The sequence below is a fragment of the Falco peregrinus genome, chromosome 1, assembly GCF_023634155.1.
Source record: "Falco peregrinus isolate bFalPer1 chromosome 1, bFalPer1.pri, whole genome shotgun sequence".
Taxonomy (NCBI): domain Eukaryota; kingdom Metazoa; phylum Chordata; class Aves; order Falconiformes; family Falconidae; genus Falco; species Falco peregrinus.
In genome coordinates, this window is record NC_073721.1 from 107,982,744 (window position 1) to 107,992,869 (window position 10,126).

Sequence of the window (10,126 nt, forward strand, 5' to 3'; positions counted from 1 at the left end):
TTTGGCTAAAAAGCTGCCCAGCTGACCTACTGAACTTTGCTTCCTGCGTCCCCTGCCCCACGCGCTGCCGCTGGTGCATTCCCCAGGCTGTGGAACACCAGGCAAGCTGGGGGCCAGCGTGGCTGCCGGCATTGCTGGGGTCTCAGGGACCCTGGCTTCCAGACATGCCAAAGTGGTGGGGTGGCGCCTGGAGCCCTGGGCTGAGCACCTGCTGGGGGGGGAGGCAGCCTGGGGAGGGGGCAACCAGTGCGGGGCCTGGCCTGTGCTGGGGCTGGTCTGTGCCGGGGCTGGCCTGTGCTGGGGGTGGCCTGTGCTGGGGCCCGGCCGGTGCGGGGATCGGCCTGTGTGAGTGGTGGGGCCTGGCCTGTGTGGGGCCCGGCCTGTGCAGGTGGCGGGGATTGGCCTGTGCGGGGCCCCGGCGGCCTCTGGGCCAGCTGGGAGGCAGCAGCAGGGCAGTGCGGGGCCCTGAGCTCCGGCTGATTGCTTCTGCATTGATAAAAGGTGTGGGTTGGTGCTTTAACCAGGACGTTACGGACCGCTGGTGGCGGGCCATCTTCGGCCATCCACTTGCCCTAGTCAGCTAGGGACAGCAGCGCTGCTGAGCCACCGGCAGAGCAGCAGGGCTTGCCGTTGTCTGTGGGTACCTGGTGACCCGGCGTGGCTCCCCAGCAGCCCGGTGTGGTGGCCCAGCGTGGCAGCCTGGCATGGCTGCCACATGGAGCATGACGCTCGGCACTGGGGCCAAGCCATGCTGTTCCCAGGCTGGGGCGCACTGTGTGGGTCCAGCCTCCTGTCCTCAGGGGCAGCACTGCGGCAGTTGGGGAGCGTTACCGGCATGTTGGGGAGCGTTACCGGCACGCTGGGGAGCGCTGCAGTGTGTTGGGGAGTGTTGCCAGCGCATTGGGGAGAGTTGCTGGCGTGTTGGGGAGTGCTGCCAGCACACCGGGGAGCACTGCGGTGTGTTGGGGAGTGTTACTGGCGCGTTGGGGAGCATTGCAGCATGTTGGGGAGCGCTGCGGGTGTGTTGGGAAGTGCTGTGGTGTGTTGGGGAGTGTTACCGGTGCGTTGGGGAGCACTGCGGTGTGTTGGGGAATTCTGTGGTGTGTTGGGGAGCGTTACCGGCACGTTGGGGAGTGCTGCAGAGTGTCGGGGAGTGTTCCATGGCTTCCTGAGGCCGGTGGCCTCTGCATTTACTGCCCCGGCGGTCCCGCAGAGCAGGGGTCCCGCTAGCGGGGCTGCCTGTGTGGCACGGGGGGCACCGCCTGGGGGGGCCGCACTGCGCTGCATCGCTGCAGGCTTTGGGGGGCAGCCCTGGGGTTCCCTTTGTGGAGGGGGGGAGCTGTAGTGCGCTTCAATAAAACAGCGTATGTTACAGAATTTACTTTCTGGGAGAAAAATCTATTTTCTGGGTATTGTTTATGAGCAGCAAGGAACCTGGAGATAAGCGGTAAGTCTGGAAAAAAAGTGTTTTTATTAAAACCAGACTGTTTTTATTGTTATTTTTGTGGCAAAGTCCTTAAATCTGTTTGGCTCTATTTTTATTAAGTGAAATGCTGATTTTTACGTGCTCAGAAGCAGTACAGACGGTCGAAGATAACATGTATTACCCTGATTCACTAATAAAATTTCGCAAAGCAGCACGAGTGCCCTTCTCTTCCTTTCCTCCCTCCTTGCCCTGCTGGCTGGTGGTCGGGCTGGGCAAAGGAAGTGGGGCCCTCCCGGGCGGGTGCGGGGCTGTGGGATGGGGCAGTGCGGAGGGTGGTGGGATGGTGCGGTGCGGTGGAATGGGTTGGGCCGGGGTTGGGCTGTGGGATGGTGCGGTGTGGTGCGGAGGGCACTGGGACGGGGCAGTGCGGTGCGGGGAGCTGTAGGGTGGTGCGGGACTGTGGGCTGGGGCAGGGAGGTGTGGGGGGCGGTGGTGTGGTGCAGGGCTGTGGGGTGCGGCAGGGCGGAGGGCGGCGGGAACGTGCGGTGCGGTGCGGGGGGCAGTGGGTGGTGGGACGGGGCAGTGCGGGGTGCAGTGGTGCTGTGCGGAGCTGTGGATGGGGTGGGGAAGTGTGGGGGGCAGCGGTGCGGTGCGGGGGGTGGTGGTGTGGTGTGGGGCTGTGGGATGGTGTGGGGCGAGGGCGGGGCCGGGGCAGGGCGGGGCCGCTGAGGTGCCGCCGGGCACGTGGGCAGGGGGCGCTGCGGCTGTGGCTGCCGCTCCCCTGGCGGCCGCGCGGGCCGGGGCGGAGGCGGGAGCGGCGGCGGCAGGTACGCGGGCGGCCCCAGCAGCGGCAGCAGGGCTGCGGCCCGCTCCCCTCCCTCAGGGGTGGGCGGCTGCGGCGGGGGCAGTGCCCTGCCGGGAAGCGCGGCCCCGGGGGGTGGGGAGGGGCCTCAGGGCCGCCGCCGCCGCGGGTCTCGGCCGCTGGCGAGAAAATGGCGGTGCTGCCGTGAGGGGCCGCCTGCGTGCCGGGCGCGTGCCGGGCGGGGCGCGGAGCTCCGGAGCTGCCGCCCCCCAGCCCCACCTCGGTGTCACCCCGCGTGGCGCTCCACCCGCTGCAGGCGCTGGCTGCTGGGGTGGGGGGCTCGGGGGGCTCCCGGAGGCAGCAGGTCAAAAGGGCTGTTTCAGGAGGAGCCCTGCGGCGTGGGACCGTGGAGGAGCTTCGTGCCAGCTAGCCCGCTGGCCGGCGAGGGCAGCAGGTTTGGCGTTAGTTGCAGGCCGAAGTGGGAGGGAAGGCTGGCGGCACCAGCATGGGTGGCTTCCCCTCAGGATGGTGGTGCTGGGACCACAGCCCTGTGGCCCAGCGAGTGAGGCGAGCGTGACCCTCAACCCTGCTCCGGGCCGGCTCCCTGCATTGTGCCTGTGGCCCCTTTTTCTCTTTTACTAAGTGGCATCATTCCTGTCCACGTCGGTAGGGAGGCCAGGGAGGCTGTGTGTGGTGGGGAGCAAGAGGTACGCGTGTAACAGCGTGCTGTTGAGGCCTGAGGAGGGCTCGGAGGTGTCACCTTTTCTCACTTTTCCATGTGGTCGCGCTCTGAGTTGGTTGACGTTCTTCATGCTTTGTATGTCAATGTCCGCTCTGTCTGTCACGTAAATGTCAAACTTTATTGACTTCATCGTGCAGGTGGCATGTTACTCTCAGCACAGGTGTTCCAGTGCGAGGAGTTACAAGCAGCAGTCGGCAGGCACGATGTACTGGCGGGCCCGGGAGCCGAGTGGCGAGTGGGCCGCATGCGGCTGGGGTAGGGGAGCTGAGTGCCCCTGGGACTGGCCAGAGCTGTGTCCGCTGGGGTCGGGCAGGTGTGCTGCCAGGCCCAGGGCAGGAGCGGGATGGCGAGGCAGAGGCTGTGAGGAGCTGGGAGCATGCCGTTTGCTGATGGATCGTGGGCCGCATCAGACTGAGCGACTTTGCTGAGGGAAGAGGGGTTTGAGGAGAAGCCTCAGGGAGCCCTGGTGGGGTGGGGAGCGGGCCTTGGCAGCATGACAAGAGGGGAAGGCACGGCTGGCATGGCTGTGTGTCTGGAGGTGGTGTTTGCACGGGAAGCCTGTGGCTGCGCCCTGTGCGCAGCATGCCCCACATCAGAAACATGGCACTGTTGGCTTATTCAGAGGCCTGATAGCATGGACCTCTGACTCTACCTGCCCCTCCGCCTGCCAGAGCTTAGTTTCCCAGGTTTCTCCTTGCAGTGTCGTTGTTGGTGTGGTTTGCTGTTAGTTTTAAGAAGTTAGGTGAAGAGGCCATCCTTGAGTGTTAGCTTCTTCCGTCAGTTTTCCACAACATGTGACCATCAGTCTCAGAGGAGCGATGTTTTCCTATCCTACTCAGAACTGTTCTCAGTCACAGGCCTTTTTAAGGTGGGCTCAACAAAATCGGGTAAGAAAAATTGTTGCATCAGTAGTTCCTCAAATACTTTCCCCCCCCAAGGATGAGCCTCATGGGTTACATACGACACATTGTTAAAAATGGCGTGAGGTACCCTGTAGTAGTGTGCGTAAATTGTCTTAATGTAATAATTATTTAGTAAAAAAATTTGAAAATAATTCAGCTGCCTTTTAAATCTTTCTATTCTACCTAAAATACATTGTAATGTAATGTAACAGTAAATAAACTGTTGCCATTCACAACAGGTCTCCCTCCAACCCTGATGGAGTAGCAGTATTAAACACCAGCCAGGCACGCTGGCAGCAGTGTTTTTGTGTTTTTTTGTTGTTGTTTTTTTTTTTAAATTGGTTGGAAACAGAAGTGCTGAGGTACTAACAGACTGACTCCTGTTCTTACCTCTGCTGTCAAAAGTGGTTCCAAAGAATGTTTATCAATATGGTGATAGGTGTTTTATATATATAAATATATTTATACACACATATATTTGGTATTAAATTTGAATTTCATTGATTTTGAAACATGGAAAAGCATTTCTAATGTTTATCTTAGAGCCTCTCGTTACATTGACAAAATTACAGGAAATGCTAGATTGAGTTTAGTCCTAGTCACGCAATTCAAGTAACAGAAAACAATGTAAGGATGGAGTTTTGGTCTCAGTGCTGAGCCTTAGTTTTGTCTCAGTGCCTGCTGGGCCTTTAAAAGCTGCAGCACACAAAGTCAAGTCCTCAAAAGCCTGCAACAAGTGAAGTCTGATTTTGAAATCTGAGTGGCTCAAAGCCTGTGATTGTGAAAAGTTGGGAATGTTTAATACTACTCTTGTCATCCATTTCCTTGCATCTGCACCTGGGTCAAAGCAAGAGGAAAGGCTTTTCTCAGTCTGGCACGGGAGCACTCTGTAACCTAGTGGTAGCAGAAGTCAATATTTAAATAAGCAGCGTCGCCCGCACACTGTGTGTCTGTGCCTGTATTTATACTGTTACGAGCTGAATCAATGAGTTAGAGACTCCAGGTCGTGGTGTTATTCTGCCAGGAAGTAATCCTACAGGAGTCTGTGGAACACCTGGAAAGGTATAAAGCAGGCAGATGTGTAACTGGAGTAGATCCAAAGCCCGTTACTGGGAGCAGATCACTTACCAACAATGGTCCGTCATCCCAGGGTGCAGAAGTAGACCCTGCTACTTAACAGGCTTGTGGCTGGAGCCCAGGGATGTGCCATTATGCAAATAGTGGCCTGAATTGATTTATGATTCATCTTTTGTCTTAAAGACTAAAGAATTATTTGAGCTGTTCCATTTGATGTGTAATGTTGGAAGAGGGATATTATACAGGAGAACATAGTATTTTTTTTAAAGTTAATCATGCAAAATCACTATAATTACATTGTAAATGGGACTGTGGTAAATGAAGCAACTGATCAGTTAGCAGGGCAAGCTGTATAAAATGATTTAGGTCTCTAGCTTGGGGCTTTCTAGAGCATGTGAGGCAATTCATAGTTTTCTTGTCGAGCGTATCCTGGTGTTATCTATGGAGAGATAAGAATAGATATGCATGTGGACATACAGGTACCTTGGCTTTTGCCGTAGTTGATAGATACAATTTTTTTCGGACCACGGTCAGAGGAACCTGAGTAATGCTGCTTACAGGAGGGGGATCTGTGTTTTCTGCATGCAGACGTCTCAGTTGCGTGCAGTGAGGTTGAACCAGATCTGTCCTTCAGCTTCTGCTCTTTGGAGCAGTAGCTGCTTGTTTCCTTCCTGCAATTTCTTTCTAGTTAGCTAATACCTGTATTGCAGAACTGATTTCCTGGGTCTCTGTGCTCAGAACCAATTGATGTAACCTTATTTTGCTTTGAAAGCTGAAGCCATTTAGCCTGCAATGGTATGTGCTTTCAATGTGTTTTAACCTAAAATACATAAATTGTTCTTGTGTGGCTTTTGGCTAACAGAGTTCTCACCTTTTCACAGCTAAGAGCCCTGATCACTGGGGTAGAGAACAGTGCTTACTCCCTTTGGTCTGGGCAACCTCCAAGTCCTGCATGTACTGTAGAAGCAGCTGCCCCTCTTGCAGCTGGGCTGATCGGAAGACTTGACCTTCCCCACAGGAGAAGGTTGGTTGGTGCCTGGTTCTAGGGAACAGTTCAGAGCTACCTCCAAACAGCGTCAGGCACTTTCCCACAGTCCAGTACAGCACTGAAGGAAAGGAGCCTTGAAAACGAGTTAGATTTCAGGTATGCCTTTTTTTCTTACCTCTCCTTGTGCCTTTCTGGGGTAGTTCCACATTCATCCCACTGCTTATGGGAATCCTTAACTTTCTTCAGGTAATGCGGAGAGTATAGGTGCTTTCTGCCAGCTTCAGGTGGAAGGCTGAAGGGCTTACCCAGCCCCAGTCATCCTTCTGGTTTTGTGGCAAAGCAGACTTGTGGCCAGTCTAAGTGCCACACTACAGTCTGTTCTTTCTATCCACCGAACTTCATTGCTAGGAGGTTTGTCTTTGCCCTTTAGTAGAGGAGGAAATGACTGGGAGAGGAAGGAGTTTGCTCTCCTTCATGCTTGCCGATTCTCGATACAAACTGTTAAATGTAAAAGTGATCCGAGAGCCTGGGTTGACAACTGAGCCGTGGCAGCCTCGTTTCATCTGAGCCCTCTTAGGAAAGTGTTGTCAGCTGGAATCCTCTTCTAATCTTTGCTTTTTCTCTATGGCTAGTAAATGTGACCTTCTTTACAAGTCACAGCATTTGAAGAGCAGGGGGCTGTGTAGTAGTAATTCATTGTTATTCTTAGAGTCATCTAGGACCCATTAAGAATTATGGAAACTTACTCTGTCACGTTTAGAATGATTTGAAACCTATGACAAGGTGCTGAAAAGCAGTTTAAAAGCTTTTTTTGTTTTGTTTTGTTTTTTTTTTTAAGATGGTGCTGAAAAGCATTCAGTGTCTTTCAAGAATGGCACCTCCAGCTGTTTAGCTTAACCTGGTGTAATAGGTCACTGTACTTAGTACCCAAGGTATTCTAGTTCAAAAACCATGGCTTTACTTTGAACCAGACTATAGGGACTGCAAGATTATTCTTAAGTGGCTGTTTATGGGGTTTTAATGCACTTCAGAGGGCTGGCAGTTTGCTTGATATACTGAATAAGTAACTGTAGAATTACAGCAAGGTTTGTGAACATCAGTGTATCTCAGAGTTGCTGTTTTGTTTTATTGGGAGAGTTCTCTCAGCCTCTCAAACGTGGGTGACAGGGTGCTCCACGGTGAGGTGACACAGACTGCGTACTGTAGCACAGACTAAGTGCAGGAGATGGCTTTCTCAATAAGATCCGTATGTGCATAAGGAAAATCTGCCAGCTTACACTTCTCATAAAATAGTGTGGAAAAAAGTGATGCAGTTTTCATGCAAATAAAAAGTTTGATTTTGCAGCATAATGTGAAGGAGACAGAAAATGTAACTTCATTTTGTAAGGGTATGTTCTACTTGGGGATATTTTACTACAGGGTGGTTTTGAGGTAGATGGGATGGGGAGGCAGGGCCTGCATTGCCTGGGAAACATGATGACCTTTCTGTAAGAGTATCTGGAAGGAAAAGACCTCTGAACACAATCGCTAGAGAACAGAATGAAGATAAACATGCTAGTACGCTTCTCTAAATTATCCCAGGGAGTGTGTTTTCAAGACCATGTGGGTTCCTTTCTTACTGTCTTGCTTTTGGAGTTCTTGCTCTCTTCTTTCCGCAGCAGCTTTCTGGCCTTGTTTCCCCACTGCAAAATGTACTCCACTCAGATTTTTCATTTGAGTGCACTGGCAGTTTATTTCTTTGAAATGTCACACTGGGAGAATTCCAGATGTTCATTCTCTTTGTTTTGAAACTCCTTTCAAGAGGCTACAGACTGTTACATATGTGGCTGAGAATTTTTTCCCTTTAATGATGGTGAATGTATCGTTTATTCTGTTTAATGGCTTTGGCTCCACTGAATGAAGTAAGTCCTAATGGACTGTTCAGGTGGGTTTCACTTTTGAGAAGTTCAGGTGACAAAGTTACATGGGCCAAAGAAACATGTTGGGTAATACAGGCTGTTTCACCACTGGATGTCATGCCTAGCCTGCCTCTCTTGGTGTAGAACTGTCCGTGCACACAATTAGTCCTGTGTTAAAGGTAGACCAGGCAGGGTGTACTCAACCACTGAGTCTATTTGCTGCTGGAAAACTCTCCTAATAACAGGAGAGGGCCATAAAAGTCTCTTCTGACAACTTCAACCTGAAATAAAAACGAAGCAATACCCAGGTGAAGCAAAAATGGGAGTGCTGCCTGCAAGTTCGGGACGTGACTTTCAGTGCCTTCTGGACAGGCAGTGCATGCTCTGCATTACAAGGTCTGCACTGGCAGTCTGTCGTGCCTCAACTTCAAGCAATTTCTGTAATTAACACTAATTAAAATACTTCTGACCTGCTGTGATCTGCAGTGCTTGTCTCTCCCTTTGTTGCGGCTGTTACCGCTCATGTCTAAGGGGATGCATGATCTTTAATAAACGTTGCAGCACACAATCTGCAGGCACTTTGAAAGTCTCTGGGCAGAACAGTTAATCGGGGAGACACAGATCAGCAGTCCAGCCACAGCAGGTGAATTTTAGAAAGGAAGATGACTGACCTGTCCTTGATAGTGGTTTTGCTGACATTTGGAGCTGCTTAGAAAATGTACTGAAAATCAGAGTGTGAGGTCTGGGGGTTGCTGATGGATATGTATCTCAGGCAAAGCAACTCTATGCCTTTGGTTTGAGTGGTGCTTATTAGGATGGCAGCTTGCTTTGCCCCCCAAAAGGATGTGTAATGGACAGTACATTTAAGGGGAAGCAGCTGAGGAGGTATTCTATATCTGCAAGGTGTTATTTGTCTGCAAGTGATGTATAGATGCTCTTCTGAGGCTGTGGTGGATGTAATGATTCCTTCTCCTGCTGTCACCGCTTCTGTAAAACGTAGCCTGGAAGGACCACCAAGTGATAAAACTCTTACCACTCCAAATGGCACTGTCCTCTGACAGGAGGCTTCCAGCTATGGGGCTTTCAGTTCACCTGGGTAACAGGACTGATGGTCTCTGAGGGAATCCTTCAGGCTCCAGAGGGGTGGCCAGAGGCAGGCACTTGCCGAACAGCCTCCTGTAGGGTTTGGGCTGTGTTCCTGACTCTGCAAGCGCAGAGGGTGCTGCACGCAGATGGCAGGGAACATCTGCAAAAATAATTTGATTCTCTTCCACTTCCTAGTGGAAGCATTGGAGAAAACCCCTCCCCTGAGGCTGCGACAAACTAACTTTCCTCAGGAAAAAGTTGTGCTATATGGGACCAAAAATCACCTCCCAAACCAGGTAGTCTGTTATCTTTGTTCATGTCTCCTGCTTGAGCATCAAATGAGCTTAGTGAGGCTTTCCTAGGATACTGACAGAGCACGTGGCCCTAAATGACTGTAAATCAATATGATTCCATTTCACTCCACTGCTCCTGAGTAATACAGATGGTACCAACTCAAGTAAATACACATCACATGGCAACGCTTGTCATGCTACATGTTATATCTGTACTAAGATCTGACAGTGGATGGTAAGAGGTGCTTTCCCTCTTGAATCTCAGCACCTGAATTTAAGACTGATAAAGCAGTTAAACCTTTAATTTTGTTATTTCTGTCGGGCAGTTTAATTAAGCCATTGTATAGTAAATATTATTAAGAGGTAGCTAAAATGTTCTTTCTCGTGGTCTCTTGTAGTATTAGTGTCTTTCTCAGTCTATTTTGAAACTAATTAAGCCTACCCAAGATAATGTGCATTAATTAAGAAAAATATATCTAGCCTACCCAAGATAATGTGCATTAATTAAGAAAAATATATCTAGCCTACCCAAGATAATGTGCATTAATTAAGAAAAATATATCTAGGCTTGGCTGTAACAGGCCAAATGACAGAAGACATGCAGCATATTCTGGGACTGTGCTGAGGAAAGGGAAAGAGCACCTGATCAAAAAGTCAAGGTTGATAAAAATAGCTGCTTTCTACAATAGACATGCTCTGCAGTAAAACTCAGATGCAGGGAGGCAGGGGTTCTGGTGTGCCTGCATCCAGCTCTGGCTGTGGACAGGGAGTTGTTACTGACCCGACAAGTACGTGACAATTGGGAGTGGCTTGTTCAGACTTTGGTGCAGTTTCTTACAAAAGGTGTTGAGTGTGGTCATATGGGAATGGTCTAAGTGATTAGTGGTAATGAAAAAAATATTGGTGTGGTAA